This window comes from Garra rufa, chromosome 12 (assembly GCF_049309525.1).
Source record: "Garra rufa chromosome 12, GarRuf1.0, whole genome shotgun sequence".
Lineage (NCBI taxonomy): Eukaryota > Metazoa > Chordata > Actinopteri > Cypriniformes > Cyprinidae > Garra > Garra rufa.
Window position 1 is genome coordinate 28,573,305 of NC_133372.1, and position 21,869 is coordinate 28,595,173.

A 21,869-nucleotide genomic window follows, 5' to 3' on the forward strand; every position below is an offset into this window, starting at 1 on the left:
AGACTGATTAAGAAAAACAGAGAAAGAGAGTGTTTAAAGGGGGGTGTAGAAAGCGAGTAAAAGGGAAAGGTGGATGTTGGTGTTGGCAGAGGAGCTGCAGATGTTGGCAGGAGTGGAGGATGGTGGTGAAGGAGTGGAGAAGCAAGCCAAGCTTTGCATATATCTCCAATAAAAAAAAGAAAGAGTAATCACATGTTCACATGTTTGGTTAAGACAGGAGTCTGTGACCTCTATGGGGTCAGGAGTGGTACTGCAGGATAAACCAATGGTGTTTAATGTCTGAAGCTAAATGTTTGTGAAGAAATTAAAATAGGCATTAAACAAAAGTTTACTTTTATATATGAAGTATGTTAAAGGGACAGTTCACCCAAAAATGAAAATTCTGTCATTGATTACTCACCTTCATGTTGTTCCAAAACTGTCTTAAAGGAACACTCCACTTTTTTTGGAAATAGGCTCATTCTCCAACTCCCCCCCAGTTAATAAGTTGATTTTTACCGTTTTGAAATCCATTCAGCCGTTCTCCTGTTCTGGCGATATCACTTTTAGCATAGCTTAGCATAGATCATTGAATCCTATTAGACCAATAGCATCGCGTTCAAAAATGTCCAACGAGTTTCCATATTTGTCGTATTTAAAACTTGACTCTTCTGTAGTTATATCGTGTACTAAGACCGGTGGAAATGCAAAGCTGCGAGTTTCTAGGCTGATAAGATTAGGAACTACACTTTCATTCCGGCGTAATAGTCAAGGAAGTTTGCTGCCGTAATATGGCCGAAGCAGGCGGAGTATTATTAGAAATGAGTTCCCAGCTAGTTTAGCATTTGCACATGTGCTGCGTGATATTACTGCTCCTGCTTCAGCCTTATTACGGCAGCAAACTTCCTTGACTATTACGCCGGAATGGGAGTGTAGTTCCTAATCTTATCGGCCTAGAAAATTGAAGCTTTGCATTCCCACCGGTCTTAGTACACGATATAACTACAGAAGAGTCAAGTTTTAAATAGGACAAATATCGAAACTCGTTGGTCATTTTTGAACGTGATGCTATTGGTCTAATAGAATTCAATGATCTATGCTAAGCTATGCTAAAAGTGATATCGCCAGAACAGGAGAACGGCTGAATGGATTTCAAAATGGTAAAAATCAACTTATTAACTCGGGGGGAGTTGGAGAATGAGCCTATTTCCAAAAAAAGTGGAGTGTTCCTTTAAGACCTTTGTTCATCTTTGGAACAAGTTAAGATATTTTTTAATGAAATCTGAATGCTTTCTGACCCTGCATAGACAGCAACGCAACTGCCACGTTCAAGGCCTAGAAAGGTAGTAAGGACATTGTTAAAATAGTTAATGTGACATTAATGTTTCAACCGTATCGTTTTAAGGCTATGAAAATACTTTTGTGCGCAAAGAAACAAATATAACAACTTTCTTCTATCTTTGAACCACCGATGTCACATGGACTATTTTAACGATGTCCTTACTAACTTTCTGGGCCTTGAATGTTGTAGTTGTGTTGCTGTATATGGAGGGTCAGAAAGCTCTCAGATTTCATCAAAAATATCCTAATTTGTGTTCCAAAGATGAACGAAGGTCTTATGTTTTTGGAACGACATGAAGGTAAGTAATTAATGACAGAATTTTCAGTAAGCTAATGTTAAAAATATTGTTTAGGGTCTGTAAAATTTCTAATGTTTTTGACAGAAGTTACTTTTTGCTCGATAAGGCTGCATTTATGTGATCAAAAATACAGTTAAAACAGTAATACTGTTTAATATTATTACAACTTAAAATAACTGTTTGTATATTAATATATTTTAAAACTTTATTTCTGTGATGGCACAGCTTCCCAAGAAACATTTCTTATTATTACTAGTGTTGAACAGCTTAATAACTGCTAAATATTTTTGTGGAAACTGTGATACGTTTTTTTTTTTTTTTTCATGATTATTTGATTAATAAAAAATTCCAGCATTTATTTGAAATAAAAATATTTTGTAATATAAAATATGTTTTTATGCATTATTCTTGAAAAAAAAAAAAAAAAAACATTTCCTATGTATGAAATAAAATATATACCGTACTATTGTTTAATAGTATTACGATTTCAAACAACTGTTTTTATTTGAACATATTTTAAAACATTTCTTATTATTATCAATGTTAAACATTTTAATAACTGCTTTTTATATGATTTTTTTTTTTCAGGATTCTTGGATAAATAGAAAGTTCAAAAGACCAGCATTTATTTGAAATGGAAATATTTTTTGGCATAAAAATGCTTTTATGCATCATTGTTGAATAAAGTATTAATTTCCTAAAATACAAACAAAAAATAACAATAATAATAAAAAAAAACAGTAATAGTGTTAAATATTATTACAACTTAAAATAACTATTTGTATTTTGATTTATTTTAGAACTTTATTTCTGAAATGGCAAAGCTGCCCAAGAAACATTTCTTATTATGATTATCAAGTATTTTTTGTGGAAACCATGATACTTTTTTTCATGATTCTTTGATGAACAGAAAGTTTAAAAGACCAGCATTTATGTGAAATGGAAATCTTTTTAAACATAAAAAAAAGTTTTTATGCATCATTGTTGAATAAAAGTATTAATTTCCTACAAAAAAACAAATAAATAATAAAACATTACAAAAAAATAAAAAACAGTAACATTGTTTAATATTATTACAATTTAAATTACTGTTTGTATTTTAACATATTTTAAAACTTTTCGTATTATTATCAATATTTTTGTGGAAACCATGATTCTTTGATGCATAGAAAAGATAAAAAAAAACAGCTTTTTTTTTTAAATGGAACTGTTTTTCAACATAATATTTTGAACATAATATACAAAATATTTTTACAGTCTCTTTTGATTTAATGGAACATTGTTGAATAAAAGTATTAATTTCTCACAAACAAACAAATAGAAATAAATAACAACATTATAAATACAACTTAAAATAACTATATGTGACCCGGGACCACAAAACCAGTCATAAGGTTAAATTTGACAAAACTGAGATGTATACATCATATGAAAGCTCAATAAATAAGCTTTCTGTTGATATATGGTTTGTTAGGATCGGACAATATTTGGCTGAGATACATCTATTTGAAAATCTGGAATCTGAGGGTGCAAAAAAAATCAAAATACTGAGAAAATCACCTTTAAAGTTCTCCAAATTAAGTTCTTAACAATGCATATTACTAATCAAAAATTACATTTTGATATATTTATAGTAGGAATTTTACAAAAAATCTTCATGGAACATGATCTTTACTTAATTTCCTAATGATTTTGGGCATAAAAGAAAAATGAATAATTTTGACCCATACCATGTATTTTTGGCTATTGCTACAAATATACCCCAGCGACTTAAGACTGGTTTTGTGGTCCAGGGTCACATATTTCAAAATATTTAAAAAAAAATTATGCAATAACTTTAATTTCTTACAAACAATCAGATAGAATAATTACTTAATTAAAATATACACCATCAACAGTTATTTGGTAACATTTTATAAGGTGTCATTTGTTAGCATTATGAACAAACAATAAACAACACGTTTACTACACTATTTATTAATCGTTGTTAATGTTAGTTAATAAAAATACAGTCGTTCATTGTTTGTTCATGTTAGTTCAAAGTGCATTAACTAATGTTAACAAACAACTTGTGGTTTTATTAATCTATTAGTAAGTGCTGAAATTAACATTAACTAAGATTAATAAATACTGTAGTATTGTTCATTCTTAGTTCATGTTAACTAATGAACCTTATTGTAACATTTTACCAGTTATTTTAATGACTTCGCAATGGCTTAAACAAAGAATTGGTATGCGTACTATAACAAGAGATGTTCAGAATGATTTCTTCAGCACCTTTTTGTGAAAGCACTACACGTTTGTTCTCAAGACTGTACCTGTCACCTGACGCTTTGGTGGAAAGTGGAGCACTATCCTCTGTGACAGTGTTTACATAAGGGTGGTGCTGGGTGTGTGAAAGAGGGTTAAATTACAGGATATGCGGTCAGGCCACTAAAAAATCTGCAAAGTAATGTTTATAAATATAGCAGTGACCTACAGGTCCCTTTCAATGGCCTCCTTTTAACCCTGCGTCTATTACAGGTCTGTGATGTTGGCTTGCGGTGCAGTGGGCAGTTTCTGAATGAGGGCTAGTGTTCTTCTGGACCGGGGAGGGAAGGACTGTTGCACTTTAACGGCTATGTTTGTCCACCCCGCGCTCAGGTTAAAGAAACTCTGGCGTATTTGTTTAAGCCGTGGCCTTGTTTTTTTGATGCTACGACCCGGACCGCATGTTTGAAATAAGCTCCAGTTTCCCTGGCGGTGGCTGAAGTGGACAGGAAAGCCACAACATTATGAGAGAACTCGGCAGCAGATGTGCAGCTCCTATTTCAATGGTTTAATGAATGTTTATTTAATGTTAAGACCTGGCCGTCTATGCTTTCACTGGCTGGACTGCAGCAGTGTGAAAAGACGTGCGAACAGTGTGACTGGAGATTAGTTCAGGTATTTACACACTGTTGAGTGCTGTAAACTGACACATGAAACAGAATATGTGAACTTTTATGGTGTTGAAAACATTCTAATATGCTGATTTGGTGTTGAAAACACAGACATTTTTTATATTCAAATGGATACTGACACATGAAACAGAATACATCAACTGTACGTGGTAGCAAATATTGAGGTACTTGACAAGTTACATGGGCCGGGCAAAAAGAGAAAATATAAGGGTATGTATACACGATACAAAGAGAAACAGCGAGAGAGAGAGAGAGAGTATAAATATGAGTGCATGTAAAAGAAATGAAATGTCATATTGGCAGTGTATCGTTTTTAAAAGGCAGACTTGAGGGACTCAATGTCTCAGAACGTTTAAAGACTGATGTCAAAAACAACATAAATCAACATTTAGCCCAGTCATATTATGTTATGTATATATATCATGACATTTCACGGTATTGCTAAATGTCACACAATGAGATCACAAATTCACCCTTAACTATAAAGGAAAAACTGAAACAACATAACATGCATTTTAAAGAGTTGACGACAGTTGCTCAAACTTTCCTCTGCGATTACACTAATGGAAGACACAGAGATGTCGCTTTAGGAATTTTCCTCAGACCAAAATGCTAACAAAATAAAATAAGGGAAATGGCAGTGAAGGAATGGAACAATAAATAAGGGCAGGGTTAGACAAACACAGCGGAAGAGGGAAATTTACTTGAAATATCCTCACATGCAAAATGGAAGAGTTTAACTTTTGGAAGGACGTGCGCGGCTCTTTGCCAACGTAGAGAGATTATTTCATTTCGCTTCTCACTACGCTAGGTTTAACTCAGGCATTTTGAGACTGAGTCAGACCAGGAATACAGAGAAAAAAAAAAGAGGATAGATTAAAGTTTGATGGTCTAAATGTGTTACTGAATCAAGTAAACTATTTTTAAATTTCACATTTTTAAATGTTATTTAACCCTGTAAAAGCTTGACATATGAAATAATGGTCTGTTTTTTTTTAATTGAATAGTTTATTGAACCTTTAAAAATGTTAAAAATAAATAAATAAGTAAATAAATATATCTTTTAAAAATAGAGTTTATATTTGTGGTGTGTGTTATTTTTTATTTATTAGTTTTTTAAGGTGTGAATGTACTTGTTTAGACTTCAAATATGCGAATTGTTAATAAAGATGACATCTTTTTGAAAATTTGCTTCAACGTTTTCAGAAATGTGAGCTCCAGGGTGTCAGCAGCCATTCAGCACTCATGAACCCGCCAAAAGCAGACTTACCTCGGCCAGCTCTTATGGAATTTTTCGCTGGTTCCAAAGTCTCTATAGTGGATAAACATGTGTAATATAATTATTTTTAGGTAAATCTAATGGGCAGTCTTTGTTCCAGAGCAAATATTATCATCATCAATCATCATGTTACATTTTATTTAAATTCAGTGCTGTATATCAGAGCACTGCCTTTATACTTTTGACTGAATTGTCTAGCAACCTTTATGATGGCTGTTGTTGTTTATTAAATAATATTTTATATAAATAACAGTATCATTTAATAATTATTTAATATTGGGAAACAGTGCGTGTATTTGTGATGGTAATTTTAGTTACATTATTCCGTCTTTAGACGGCAACAAGACAAGTCAGCAGTGAAGACTTTTACAGTGAAACAGAGTTGCAAACAAGAAAGTTAGTTTTACTTTTAAGTTTAACACCTTGTAAGACGCAGCCAACAAGTGTCCTGAGCAGCGCTGTCATCAGAAATCATCCTTAACAGATAAAAGGATATTACGACAAAGATATTGCTTTCCTCAGCGAACATTACTATAGCAAAGCAATGTTTTATTGTGAATATGAGGTTGAGCTGAAGAATGAATGCTGTGTCCGATGCAGGTAATCACACTCGCTCAGTCCATCTCTCTCTATCTCCATACTCTACCCCCCACCCCCACCGTTTCACAGACAAGGCTTAAGCCTAGTCCTAGACTAAAATGTAAGTTTGAGCTGTTTCAGCTAAAATAAACTTGCACTGACTAATCTTAAAATATATCAATGCCTTTGTCCCTATATGCTTTGTCTCAAGATGCACACCAGTAATGTTTTTAAAAGCATGTTTATAACAATTACTAAATGTCCTAATTGCACTATGGCCCAATCCTGGTTTAGTCTAAGCTCTGTTTGTGAAACTGGGCCTCCATAATACAGTAAGCTTTTAATACAGGAATACAATAAGTTTTTTTAATGAAGCAACTTAACGTTCCTTCATTACTATTTCTAAAGTGACTTTTTCGAATTAGTAACAGAGGCCTGGGCTCGGCTGTAACTGTCAAATTTGATTTGAATCCAGTAGTTTGCACAAAAGAGGGTTTTTAAAGACACTCCGTTGTTGTTTCATATGTATTTACATACTCGTGCCGTCCAACTGTTAAAACTGTATAAACGCAATACGGCTGCACTCTGCAATATATAATATTTAAATTCAAGTATATAGATGAGTAACATTTGCTGTACAGTAATCTACAAAGATTTAGATTGCATTAAAATGAATTCAGACTCAGAATTAATTTAACTTTTGGATGTGTGTTCTGCCTTACACTGCTGTGTAAATGTATTAAAGAGCATCCATCCGCATCTGAGTGTGGCAGCGTGTTTGTAGGCATACGATAAGACATATCACATGTCTATGTTTGTACATGACTCCATGGAAGCTAGGACACATACTGTACAGTATATGCAAGTGAGTGTGTGCGTGTCAGTCATCAGCTCTTTCTAACTCCCCCACTCCATCACTCCCTAATGGTGGACCCCACCCCATCAAGTAACACTACCTTTCCTTCACTCACACTAATTATAGCTTGCGTGTACACACACACACATACACACACAGCCCACCACAATCTTCTGTGCCCTGAAGGAGACAGGGGAAACGCCAGACCTCCATGAGTATTTTTAGACCCTCCGGTTAACAGGCCTATTCTAACGGAAAGCAGAAAAAAAATGAAAGAGGGAGATTTTTCTTCAACAACTTCTGCTGGAAACGAAGAGCAGGATGGAGGAGAAACAGGCTAAGTTTCAGTTCCATCAACAAAGACACACATTGTGCAAACACATAATGCAAACATCATCAAACACGAGGCAAGGGACAGAGTGGTTTACAAGGTTTTTTTCTTTGTCACAGTGTTTGCAGTCTCGGCCATATGACTGGATCGCTATTGTGTGTATGTGTGAGAGTGAGAGAGACGCAGAAAGGGAATGCAAACAGAGACAAAAAGCTTCACTGTCTGCGCCTGCTGAATCACCGGTTACACATCTCCGGATGAACCCGGGCCGATCCTCTGGGCCAGAAGCCCAGCAGAGGGGACTGGAAGTGGAGCAGGGTGAGCTGAAAGGCTCCATACAGCTGTGGAGAGTGGCTGTGTTGGTTGGAGCCGGAGCCCATTGAAGAGCTCAGCTGACCCCACACATTTAGTCAGCCGGGCGCTCCTGCCCTTATCACACGCCTAGGTCACGCCAACACCTGATACCAGCACAATACCGCTCTCTGTTACTGCCAGATTGGGTTCTGTGTGTGTGTGCATGTATTAGCATCAATGGGTTACTCAGCCTTTTTTCAAAGTTTGGCCATATTTAGTATGTAACTTTTTTCTATTAACTATATATATGAAAAAATTAGCCGCTCAGATTTTACTCCCCTCTGTGATGTATAAAGGGACCTTATAAAATTACCACCCCTTAATCTTCACCTTTCCACCCACAGTGCCGCCATTTTGTTTTCGCAAGTGACAACGGTGTACACAGAACACAGAACAGTATTTAGAGTCCCAGCCTCAGAGTAGACAATAAAGCAGTGGATTTATTGATTCATTCAGTGTATATTACGCTGCTACCACACAAATCTAATATAAACATGCAATTTCTTTCCCAGCTGTTTACCTTTACAGACATAACCGACTGTTTTTGTAACTTGCATGAGTTTTTAACATGAACTTGTGTGTATTTGACAGTTTAAGCGCAATAAGACATGAAAGAGAACTTTTAAAGTTTAGTACTCACATGCCGTGTAATTTCTGTGTGCGTGCTTCAGATGTGTGCGCACAGAAAACCCTGTATTAGAAGTTTAAACTAATATGGTTTAAAATGCATGATTTCGGCACGATAAACATGATGATCAAAACCTATCAGATGTTTTTAGTTGAGTATCTGAGGTACGAGCTGTAAAGGCACAACTCTATTTTGGAAAAGGGATGAGGAGCAGCAGCTCATTTGCATTTAAAGAGATATGCACAAAAACAACATGTTGCTGCTTTCACTCAAAATAGGCATTTTTAAAATAATAAATGATCTGTTGGGTATTTTGAGCTGAAACGTCACAGACACATTCTGGGGACACCTGGACTTACATCTTGTAAAAAGGGGCATAATAGGTCTCCTTTAACCAATTTTAAGCTTTTAAGTTATTCTAATAGCATACTTATCTGTAATATATACAAAGATGCTCTATTAAAAATAGAAGCAGGAAAAAGTGTTGCATTCAACACTTGCTCATACAGGAAAATGTGCACTGGAGAACTATGCGAGAACTATGGGAGAACTGGAACTATGGGAGACATAAGCTCATGGCATTAATGAGAGGACAAGTACATTTAAAAAGTGATTTCATCAATTGTTTCTCTAGCCTGAATTATTAATGTATAAGAGAGAGATATACTCATTTAACAAGTCTGACTGAGAAGCCAAGACAAAGACAAATTTTTGTTCATATTCCAATTTAGATGGCTTATTGAAGCCGAGGTAAACAAGCCAAAGGCAGTGAGTGGTTTTCTCTATTTCATGTCAATATTGTTTGACTAATATTCCCTGTTTACCAATTTCCTATCTATATACAATCCAAAGGCCTCTGGTGATTAAAATTCCATCTGCTCCCTTTTGTTTTATGCCAGTATTGGTTTTTAAAGCAGTGGAAAGTTGATTCTGGATTCTATTAGCCTCAGAGGAACATGTGTTGCGCACACTGGTATAATACAATAAAAAGATGTCCAATTCAGACATTGACCTAAAATGAGAAAAATCATTGTAGATTAACATCTTAGTTATTTATTAGTCCAAAAAATACCCTGCAGGAGAAATAAAAATAGAAACTAAAGAGACAAGTATTAACATACAGAGCTACAAAAGCTGAAACAATCATTTTTTCTTACCTGTGAACCATAGTTTTGATTTAGCCCCTGTTTGCGTGACCAACTATAGACAGATAGATAGATACATATACACAGAGTCAGAGAGCATTAATCACCTGAAAAAACCTCCACTTCTATTTTCCACTGCCGTGAGAAGACTTTCTCCAGACTCCTGGAGTGACATAAACTATTTTCCCCACTATGTGCTTCCAAATTTCCTGCTCTTTTTCACCCTGGGTCTGGAACTAGATGGGCGGCCATGTTCAATCTCAGTTGGAGCTTCGAAACCCACTTAACAGCACATATACCACACACGTAGAAACGCACAATGTAAAATGTAAAGGGGTGACAAGCTAACTTTGGCTGTTATATGCTTATGAAACTATATGACCTGTCTGTCATCTCTCATTAACAGTCAACAAAAACTGAAGTCTGATCATTTCCAGATTAGACTCTGTTAAATGTTACTTTTAAACATAATGTTAAATTACTATAATTACCTATTTTTCCCAAATCAATTGCAAAACTCTACCATTAAGAAGAGGTTCCACACAATATGATATCACCCCTCCAAAATTTTCACTCTGAAAATGAGATGCACTAAATGCTAGTTTAAATTACAATTATTCCCTTGTCAACGTGTGTCAGCAGGCTCTTTATGCAGGCACACGGATGAAGTTATGCAAGCACCAGGAATGAACAGCTAGAAGAATTCAGACCATCTAGCCAATCACTCAATCAATTCTCGTTCTCTTCGCTCCTTTCGCCATTATTCCTTCTCTCTTATGTAAAATTTCCAAACTGCTGCCAAACACAGGCCATCCTTTTTGCCCAACTCATTCCACACAGACAGACAGAAAAAAAAGAATGTCTGCAGTCTGCACACTATCATTCTGCCTGTACCCTATTGGCTCTCTGGTGAGCAGCAGGTATCCTATCAGCGTAAGTGAGCTCTGTGTTTAGTACGGATTAGGCTAGCGGGGCCAGGGATGTTCCCGGGTAAGATCCACTCAAATCCAGGCCAGTGGATTAGCTCTCGCTCTGTTGGAGTACACCAGGGCTCTAGTCCTGGCCCCATGTTTTTTTCTGTCCTCCAGGGTTAGGAGGTGAAAGCTGGAGCCGTCTTGTCCAGCCTATTATCCTGACTCATGACGGTGCTGAGCATATTAAAGTAAAGAGGGTACTTGAGGATACAAGTACAGACATGGCATTGTGCGACGCTTACTGAACGTGAAAAAGAACAGGGTTTGGGCATTTAAAAGTCAGAGGTGTTAAAAGAATACTTTTAACCACCGGTGGCAACAGTTTCTACAATCTGCTTGGTCTTGCAAAATCACTGAATAATGAATTTTCAGTAAATAATATTTCAGAAAACTGCAGAATATAATGTATGTTGAATGAACAACTTTTACAATAGTTTTATGGTGCTTTTGGAAACTTTTTTTAAAGTCTCAAGTGTCTGATATAGGGTTTCCTATATACCCTGCAGCCCAAGACCGGTTGCTCACTGAAGCTAAGCAGGGTTGAGCCTGGTCAGTACCTGGATGGGAGACCTCCTGGGAAAACTAGGTTGCTGTTGGAAGAGGTGTTAGTGAGGCCAGCAGGGGGTGCTCACCCTGTGGTCTATGTGGGTCCTAATGCCCCAGTATAGTGACGGGGACACTATACTGTAAAAGGCACCGTCCTTCGGATGAGACGTTAAACCGAGGTCCTGACTCTCTGTGGTCATTAAAAATCCCATGGCACTTCTCGTAAAGAGTAGGGGTGTAACCCCGGTGTCCTGGCCAAATTCCCTCCACTGGCCCTAGTCAATCATGGCCTCCTAATAATCCCCATTCATTGAATTGGCTCCATAACTCTCTCCTCTCCACCTGTAGCTGGTGTGTGGTGAGCGCACCGGCGCCGTTGTACTGTGGCTGCCGACGCATCATCCAAGTGGATGCTGCACACTGGTGATGGTTGAGGAGAGATCCCCTATATGATTGTAAAGCGCTTTGGGTGTACGGCAATACACAATGAAAGCGCTATATAAATGCATCATTCATTCATTCATTCATTCATTCATTTCCTATAGCGCACACATCCGAAGCACGCACACAGAAAGCAGCTGTGACACAGCATGTGAGAACTAAAAAAAAATTCTCTTTCATGTCTTATTGCGCTTAAACTGTCAAATACACACAAGTTTATGTTAAAAACACCATGTGTTACAAAAACACTCAGTTATGCCTGTGAAGGTAAACAGCTGGGAAAAAATTGCATGTTTATATTAGATCTGTGTGGCAGCAGCGTAATATACATTAAATAAATCAATAAATCCACTGCTCTCGTCTCCTCCGAGGCTGGGACTCTAAATAGCGTTCTGTGCTTGTTTGTGCAGCCAAAGACAGAACAGTTAGCATGCTTTGTTCAAAATTTTGCAATGACGTTAGAACTGGTACACCGTTGTCACTTGCGAAAACTAAGGCCCCGTTTACACTGTCAGTTAAATGCGACCCAATTCCGATTTTTTGCTCATATGTGACACATATCGGATCTGTTCTATGACAGTGTAAACAGGTAAAAAGCGCATGCATTCGGATATTTCGAGATCGGTTTCAGGCCTCATTCATATGTGGAAATAAATCGGATATAAATCAGATATGTGCCAATGCAACTGTCATGTACACAGGCAGATCGGATCTTCTGAGGCATTACGTTCTGTGCGTCATTAAAATTGCTACAATTTGGTACTTCTCCGCGGTTTAATGACGTCTTATGTTACCCTTGCTGGCAAAAAGAGTGTAAATACGCACAGGATATTTTTAGGTACAGGCAAAATCGTGAAAAAGTGAAAAATGCCGGTTGAGTTTTTTTTTACAAAAATGAGTTTAATAAGCCCCCGTTTAGCGATCCCAAATGCTCCAAATAGTGATTAGACATTTAAAAGTTTCTTTGTTTGTACAATTACTGAGAGGATTACCTTTTCTCTGCTCGCTTCTCCCGCTGACTGTCATGCAAAGTGTGCGCATAACGCGCTCCTGACGGCGCGCAAACCCAGTAAATACACATATCTACACAGAATAGAAGTTTTTCAGTATTCGCGCAAACATAATCTGTTATGTCTTAAGTGAACGCTTTGGGGAACTGTTTGGAAAAACATATGTGTAACGTGTAACATCATGTGTAACATTATACTCAGTGGTGTAGTGGTGCCTGTAGAAGTGGGTATGCCCCCATTTAAAAGTTTACATGGGTTCACTCGTTCAAGAAATTTCTGATCGTAAAAACGCACTTCTTTTTATTTGTAAGGTAGGCCTATTGTTTTCGTTATTATGATGGGGTGCGGGAGATGGAGCGGGCGCATGCGCATCAAGCGCAATCATCAAATATATTTCAAAGCAAGCCGGCGCCACGGTCCTAACTGCATCATCACTGTTTTCATTGTGGGTTTTTAGCGAATATTTATATTTAATCACATATGACCGGATGTGGTGGACTGTCATGGTTTTGGCTAATGCAGGACACTACTGAATGATGCGCATCAGAGGGGATTTAGAAGTGGGTATACGCAAAGCCCCTCCACTATACACCCGATTCGTGCATTACAGTATATCTGTTCAGTAGTCGGTCTCATTAATGTTAATCTAACCATAAAAGAAAAGAGAGAATCGCTCGCTGCACTTCTTTAAACTGCTTTTGCAATTTATTTCTAATAAACACATTTGAGTATTTGTTTTTCACACATGAATGCTTTTGTAAAATGATAAAGGCTTTCTAGGCAATTTGTTGTACTGTTTTTGTATATGTTCCCATTTAAAATAGCAAATATAAAATACAAAAAATAGCTGTATTGTGATTATTAATATAGTAATTATTAATAAGAAAAGAGCTGGAGGAAAACTTTAATCTTTCTCATAATCAACTTTGCTGACTCTATCGACTTCAAACGGTTGTAGCGTAGTCCAACAAATCACGCATCACATTTTTAAAAATGTGTTAATTGTGACTCGTTTGATCAGCACTGATCACGTATTATTCTCAGGAGGAAGCACGTGTGAAGGAGGTAAACGACAACAAAGCATGTGCGATGTTTAAGATGGTATGGCAAGTGTAAACGCACTAATCGGATATGGGTCACAACTGAAAGAACGTGCAAACGGACAGCCCAAAAAAATCGGATATAGGCATCAAATCAGAATTGGGCATCAAGACCTGCAGTGTAAACGGGGCAAAAATGGTGGTGCCGTGGGTGAAAATTTGCAGATTAAGGGGCGGTAATATTATAATAAGATCCCTTTCTATGTCACAGAGGGAGCGAAATCTGAGTGGCTTGCAAACAAAGGTTTACAAAAAAAATTACTAAGTTGTTCTTTTTCATGTTTTCTGATATGTCACCTTTAAGATTCTATTTCTTGACTACATAAAAAAAAATTATCTGTTTACATTATGTATACCACAGCATATAGACGTCAGTTTAAAAGTAATGAAAAAGAGAGAGTAGGATAAATGAATCAGTTTAGCAAATAATGTAGCAATTAAATGACAAACATGGTTCCTAAAGACTATTTTGTAAAGTTTGCATAAAGCTAAGAGTAGTTACAGTGTTCGATGAACTGGCCCTATGTTTATTGTGACAGTGACAGTGGAATATGTGAGGCTTTCAGTCAAAATTAGCAACAACAGGATGCCATTTCATTAAAATGGTTCCGCTGTCGAGGCGACAGTCAGGCGCACAGTCATCTGTTCGGTTTTACATGAGGTCTTGACCCAGGTTTTTGCAGACTGTTGAGTCACTTGAATCCTCACTCAGCAGTAACACATAAACACACATTCATTTCTCCAAACCGTGACAATTACAGAAACAAATATATACATATAAACAGCTGTCCATCGTGCACTTACTATCACTTCCAACCATATGGCCGTAAGTTTTACAGCCTTTATGGCCTCAAGTTTCTCTCTCTCTGCCCTAGTCCACATCCTCCCGTCTCACACCAGCACAGCCAACCAATAGCGTGCTTAGGACAGTCTGCGTCTTAACCATCTTGTCGTTGCTAGGTTAGAGTCACATCTATATCCTGTCCGTGAGTTTCTGTACGTCATAGCTCAATCCTAAAGAGAGGGAGAGACAGAGTGAGAAAGGAGGGAAATTGAAAATGAGGTGGTTTGTTTTTGAAAGCACTTAATTACACATTTTTTCTCGATGAACAATTCTAATGATTTTCATAATCAGTCTGAATGAATCACAGACATGTAATATATAGCCATATAAACTTTATTTACATCAATTATTTAAAATCCATTTATACTAAAATTTTTAAAAAAATCTTATTTAATATCTTTGTCATGTATTTTAAACTACATTTATGCACAACAGATGTATTCTATATTCTCCAGTAATGAGCTGAGTTTCATAACCACTAATGCTATTTCAACTACTGCACACATAACCGCAAAAGCATATTCTGCAAACCATTTAGTTGTCCTCAAAGATTCAAGTAGTTGCATAAAATTATCATGATGTCCTGTTCACATGAGGATTATGACCTAATTTTTGTTATATCACTAATGCCTAAGATAACAAACTTAAAGTTTGAAAAAGTCATCAAACTAGGACAGCTCTCACAAAATAGTGTTTAGCTTTTCACATACAAATTAGTTAGCCTTTGGCGAAGAGCATTTTTATTTCTATTTTTGTTTTGTTTTTACGTTTAGCTGAATTTATATATGTAAACTTACAGTGCCTTGCGAAAGTATTCATACCACTTCATTTTTTTCACATTTTGTTATGTTGCTGCCTTATGTTAAACTGCTTTAAATTGCTTGTGCAAAAAAAAAATCTTTGCAAAGTTATTAAAAATTAAAAACATAAATTATTCCATTGCATAAGTATTCATACCCTTATCTGGGACAGTTGAAATTTAGCTCAGGAGCATTCATATTGCTTATAGATGCTACTACACTTCAAGTGAAGGTAACCTGTGCCAAAATCAATTGAATGGGTATGATTTGGAAAGGCACACACGCACACAATAAAAGGTCTAACAGCTGAAAATGCATGTCAGAGCAAAAACCAAGCCCTGAGGTAAAGAAAAAAACTGCCTGTAGAGCTCGGAGACAGGATTGCTTCAAGCCACACATCTGGGGAAGAGTTCAGAAAAAAATCTGCTGCATTGAAGGTTCACAGAAGCATGTAGTCTCTGTTTCCCCTAATGGAAGAAGTTTGAAATAACCAGGACTCTTCCTAGAGCTGGCCAAATTGAGCAATTGATGGAGAAGAGCTGTGGTTAGAGTGGTGACCAAGAAGCTGAAAGTCACTCTAGTTGAGCTCTATGATCATATGTGGAGACAGGAAAAACAAAGAATGACACACATTATTGAAACACTCCACCAATCTGGGTTTTATGGCGGTGTGGCAAGACTCAATCTTCTCATCAGTGAAGACACATGGAAACACACTTGGAATTTGCAAAAAGCATCTGAAGGACCCCTAGAAGGGGAGAAACAAGATTCTGTGGTCTGATAAACCTCAATTTTAAGCATCATGTTTGAAGGAAACCAGCCACTGCTCATTACCTGTAGAGTACCATCCCAAAAGTAAAATGTGGTGGTAGCAGCGTCATGCTGTGGGGCTGTTTTGCAACAGCAGGGACTAAAGGACTCGTCAGAGTAGAAGAAAAGCTCAATGCACCAAAATATTGAGATAATATTAATAATTAATAAAAACCCAGTCCAGAGCATTCAGAACCTCAGACTGCGCAGAAGGTTCACCTTTCAACAAGGCAATGACCCTAAGCACACAGCAAGAGTGGCTCATAGACAACTCTGTGAATGTCCTTGAGTAGCCCAGACAGATCCTGGGCTTAATCAGAATCAAATATTTCTGGGAAAACATGAAAATGTGCATCTGCCCCATCCAACCTGACAGAGCTTGAAAGGTGAAGAGGTGAGGAAAAGAATGGCAGATAATTGCCAAATGCTGATGTGCAAAGCTTGTCGCATCATTCCGAAAAGACTTGAGGATGTAAAGGTGCTTCAGCTAAGTACTGAGTATAGGGTATGAATACTTATGCAACATACTTATTTTATTTTATTTGTTTTAGTAAATGTACAAAGACAATTCTGTTTTTGCATTGTCATTATGGTATATGGAGTGTAGATTGATGTGGAGAAAAAGTAATTTAAAGCAGTTTAAAATAAGGCACCAACATAACAAAACGTGAAAAAAATGAAGGGGTATGAAGGCACTGAATCAAGAGATCAAGGAAGATGGTAGGAAGTTCTGAGCCAATTTAGTCGACACATTAAAGTTAAAAGCCACAAAACAACATTAGTTTACATATTTAAGACCCAATTAATTATTTTATTTTGTGAATATATTTTAATCCAGTTACCTGGGCATACAGCACTCCAAATATCAAAACTTCATGTATGTTTTCCAATATTTATGAAGCATTGTGGAGTAAAATAAAAAAGTCTCAGAACTTAAATCCTTGCTACTTCGAATTCTTTGACTAGCTTCTTTCTCTCCTAAACTCACAAGTCAACTTCAAAAAACAGAGCATTAATAAGACTCAAGAAACAGTTATGTTTTATAGCGTCAAAGAGAATATTAGATTTGGCTGGTGAAATTCAGAAAACTTTATGGTACTCTTTTCACCTTTCTAGTAGAGACTAACCTTGAAAGGGCCTTTTATTGACTAAGACTGAGGAAAAAGAGGGCGAAGCGTCACAATATGATGAAAAATCAAATATGTGCTTGTTTGGCTGCATGTGCAGTGACCTATTTTCTATAATTCGAAGCAATATTATTAGGAAAAAAAGAGGTTGCCAGTTCAATGAATTAGAAATTAAGTAACTTCACTCATTAATATTCTTTCCAAATGAGGCCTTTGATCAGGGTTCATGCAGAGGACATCCAGACCTCCTCTACAGAAGGGCAATTAGTTTGGCAATGCCCCCTGGTGGAATGAGTGCGGAAGGCCTCTCTACACGGGGTCCTCTTCATTAGCGCAGTTATGCTAACTGACTCTGGGTCAGCTCAACCACAAGAATTTTAAAAAATTCATGAGGCTTTTACGAGGAAGAATAGCTGACACTGGCAACAAGCCATACCGAGCTTCACTGCTGTCTCTTGCCAATCTGCCTTCATCCAGCTCACCTTTTTGTCCTCTCTGAAAGTGTTTAGAAATAAATGAAGCTCTATAAGTAACCCCTCTGAGCTTTCTATCTGGATCCAGGTGGATGTATGTGAAAAGCAGCTCTTGTGTTGTTGCATCATGTCCTGCTGCTCTCAGAAGTTTCTGCACCCCGCTAGGCCTCGGATGGTTGGGGTTCATGCTTAAAATGCACACTTGGAGCCCAAGCGCCCCCCTCAAAGCCTGACAGCTAGCCGTCTGGGCCACAGTCAACCAGAGTTCAGCCTTTTGAAAAGTACTGGCAAGGGATCGGACAACTTCCTGCCACACAGATGAATGAGGCCAGTATGTCTCTCTGGCTCTGCTCTGGGTGTACAGAGGAACGCAAAGGACCTCACGGGCAACACCTGGCACTAGTGTGGTGTCAGTCTGACCCAAATGTGGTCAGGCCCAACGGAAAACTGGGCGAGTTAGAGAGGCGAGGGAGTAAGAGGAGATGCCCGTGACTCAACTTGAGCCTCACCAGGACAATTAAGTTTTTAGTGGTTTGCTTCTACATTATGGAGTACGGGTTTTAATAGGGTGCATTGGTGCCCACCCATTTTTCAGTTACACTGAACCTGAAAGTATTTTTTCCATAGGGATTTAAAATGAGGTGAATCACAACATTACAAACTTTAAGTAATCGAAGCATTTGTATTTGAATTTGAAAAAATACAAGATTGTGTACTTAACGCTACAGTGATGGAAAGAACTACAACCCCATGAAGCAATGCGGATGACATAAATTAAAAATAATGGAGAAATATAAAAATATTAATTTAAAGTTTTTGATTTTAGCAAATGTGCATAAATATACACACATATAAGTATTTTGACAGATCAACTGGATTTTCTACTCACCAGACCTCTCTGATTGGCAGAATTTTCTGTACAACACCATTGGTAATGAAGTTTTTCACGACAATGCAACCTGATCTCATGATGAAAACGTACCTGTGGGAACTTTTTCGCAAGGCGCTAAAATGCATACCACCATGTCCACTGAGTGGCACTAAAAGAGTGTTTTTTTTTTTTTCCCGGAACAGATGAATGTACATATGCTACGTTTTGTGTGACGTTGGTTTTGTCCGTGTAACCACAGGCCTGACTTGAAATGTTTGTTGAGTGGCGGTATAACTCTAATGCTCCATGATGTTTTAAAATAACGTACCATCTGCACTACACCTAAACCTACCTGATAGTATGAACAAAAGCGAATGTGATGTAAAAGCACAATCGCAAACATGCCGTTTTAGCTTGTTTTTACATCACTCATCTTTCAGCTCTTATATTGAGACTGTGTTTTTCACGGGATTCATACCCAATGATTTCACATCTTAAGTCCAATTCTGTTACATCCAGAAACAAAACATATAGAGCTGTAATCATAACAATGTACAAAAACAATTCCAAGTGTTCACTGTTTTAACGCCTCTAGTGTTCATTTCTGTTGGAAACCACAGTGATATGTACTTATTGTTACATATTTGCGTCTTGCGAAAAAAAGTTCCCACAGGTAAGTTTTCGTTATGAGATCAGCTAGGGTAAATATGATTATTATTATTTTTTTTTTAAAATAAGGTGAATCACAACAAATACAAAAAATACAAGACTGTGTACTTAACGCTACAGCAATGGAAAGAACTACAACCCCATGAAGCAATGCGAATGACAAATTGAAAATGATGGTGAAATATAAGAATATCCATTTAAAGTTGTTGACTATAGCTATAGAAATGCAATATTTTTATTGTAAAATGTGTACTTACACAAATATAAGTACTTCGACAGCATAGTGAGATCAACTGAATTATTTGCTCACCACACTTCTCTGATTGCTATAATTTTCTGTACAACACCATGCTGCCCTCCAAAGGCAAAGCGCAGTAACTACACATTTGGTCAAAATTGAGTTAAGGCTTAAAATGGACTTTGTGACAACTATTTTGTCTTGTGGCAAAGTCTCCTGGTTCAATTTTGTCCCAGAGAAACGAGAGTGTTTCAGAGAAACAAGAGTGTCAACATGTTTGACTAGCTGGCGTAAAAACTTTAAAGGCATTTTTCTCAGTTTCAGTGTTGGCGTAGTTACTGCACTTTGCCTTTGGAGGGCAGCATGGGTAATGTAGTTTTTTCCCAAAATTCAACTGTTAAACGCAACCTGATCTTATTACAAAAAAAACATACCTGTGGGAACTTTTTTCGCAAGATGCAAAATATGTACCACCATGTATGTTTTGTGACATATTCGATATGAAATGTCTACTGAGTGGTGCTAAAAGTTTCCCCCACCTGTAACAGATGAATGTACGTTATGGTACATTTTATGTGATGTTGGTTTTGTATTTGTCACCGCAGTTTTGACTCGAAATTTCCGTAGAGTGGCGCTATAACGTTTTAAAATAACGTACCATCTGCACTAAAAGCTAAGAATAATCTTACAGCTCTTTCATCATGAGTCATGTTTTTGACAGGATTCATACCCAAGGATTCCGCATCCTAAGTGCCAGCTGAACTACTGAGAAAGCTTGTTACGTTCAGAAAGCAAAACATATGGAGTTGTAATCTTAACTGTGTACGAAAACAATTGCAAGTGCTTGCTGTTTACCGCCTCTAGTGTTCATTGATGGAAACTGCAGTGATATGTACTTATTGGTATGTTTCACATCTTGCGAAAAAATTCTCACAGGTACGTTTTCATCATGTGAACAGGTAGGTTAAACATGATTATTTAAAAAAAAAGGAGCAAGAGAGAGAGAAAAGAGAAAAAAATTGTTGAATGAAGTCATTATTTTTGTTTTCTTTGTGCACAAAATGTATTCTCATAGCTTCATAACATTATGGTTTAACCATTGATGTCTGATGAAAACCACTTATTGGCCTTGAACATGGTAGTTGCGTTGTCTATGCAGGGTCAGAAAGCTCTCAAATTTAATTAAAAATAAGATAAACGAAGGTCTTATGGGTTTGGATCAACATAAAGGTGAGTAATTAATGACAGAATTTTCATTTTTGGGTAAGCTATCCCTTTAAGGACATTCAGTAAAACATATAAGTTGTGATTTTTGTTTTGATTTTTTCTCCTCGGGTGAAAATTCCAAGGACCTCCACAGTAATTGGGAATTTAGCTCTGTACATACACAAACATAATACACCCATGCGCGCTATTATGGCTGGATTATGCATCCATTGTGTCACATTGTAAGACAATGTGTTCTCAATTATGCCTCTTTGGTTGATCATATCCATGCATTTCACAAACTGCCTCTCATAAATCATAACACATAAAAAACCTCATTACCAGCTTTCCAATTCATTGCTTGAGTCACTGTTCATAAAAATTCCATTCAAAGGACAGACTCAAAATCTGCTGTTTCGACACATTGTCACCATTAATTGGCGCTTTATAAATTGTTGAAGGAGGGACATTATTTTGTGAGGTCACGGACTGCATGGTAAATGACTAAAATTGTTGTTGGTCAGGCTACCTTAAGTATGTCAATTTGGAAAAACGTGCAGGGCTCTGCATTCTTGAAGGTGCTTTTCGACAATAATTACCTGTGTTAATCTAATATTTAACATAGATTTTATTTTAAACAATAGTATTTTAATACTAAATTTTGTGGTATATCACTTAAAATAAATGACAATTTCCTGATAGTTTATTCACCCCTATGTTATCCAAAATCTTCATATCTTTCTTTAGTTGAAAAGAAATTAAGGTTTTTGAGGAAAACATTCCATATATTTTTCTCCATAGTGGACTTCAATGGAAGCCAATCGGAGGAAGGTCCAAATTGCAGTTTCAATGCAGCTTCAAAAGGCTCTACACAATCCCAGCCAAGAAAAAAGGGTCTTATCTAGTGAAACGATCATTCATTTTCCAAAAAAAAAAAAAGACATACTTTCAACCACAAATGCTCATCTTGCACTAGCTCTGCGATGCGTATCCACGACTTCACGCATTACGTAATCAAGTTGGAAAA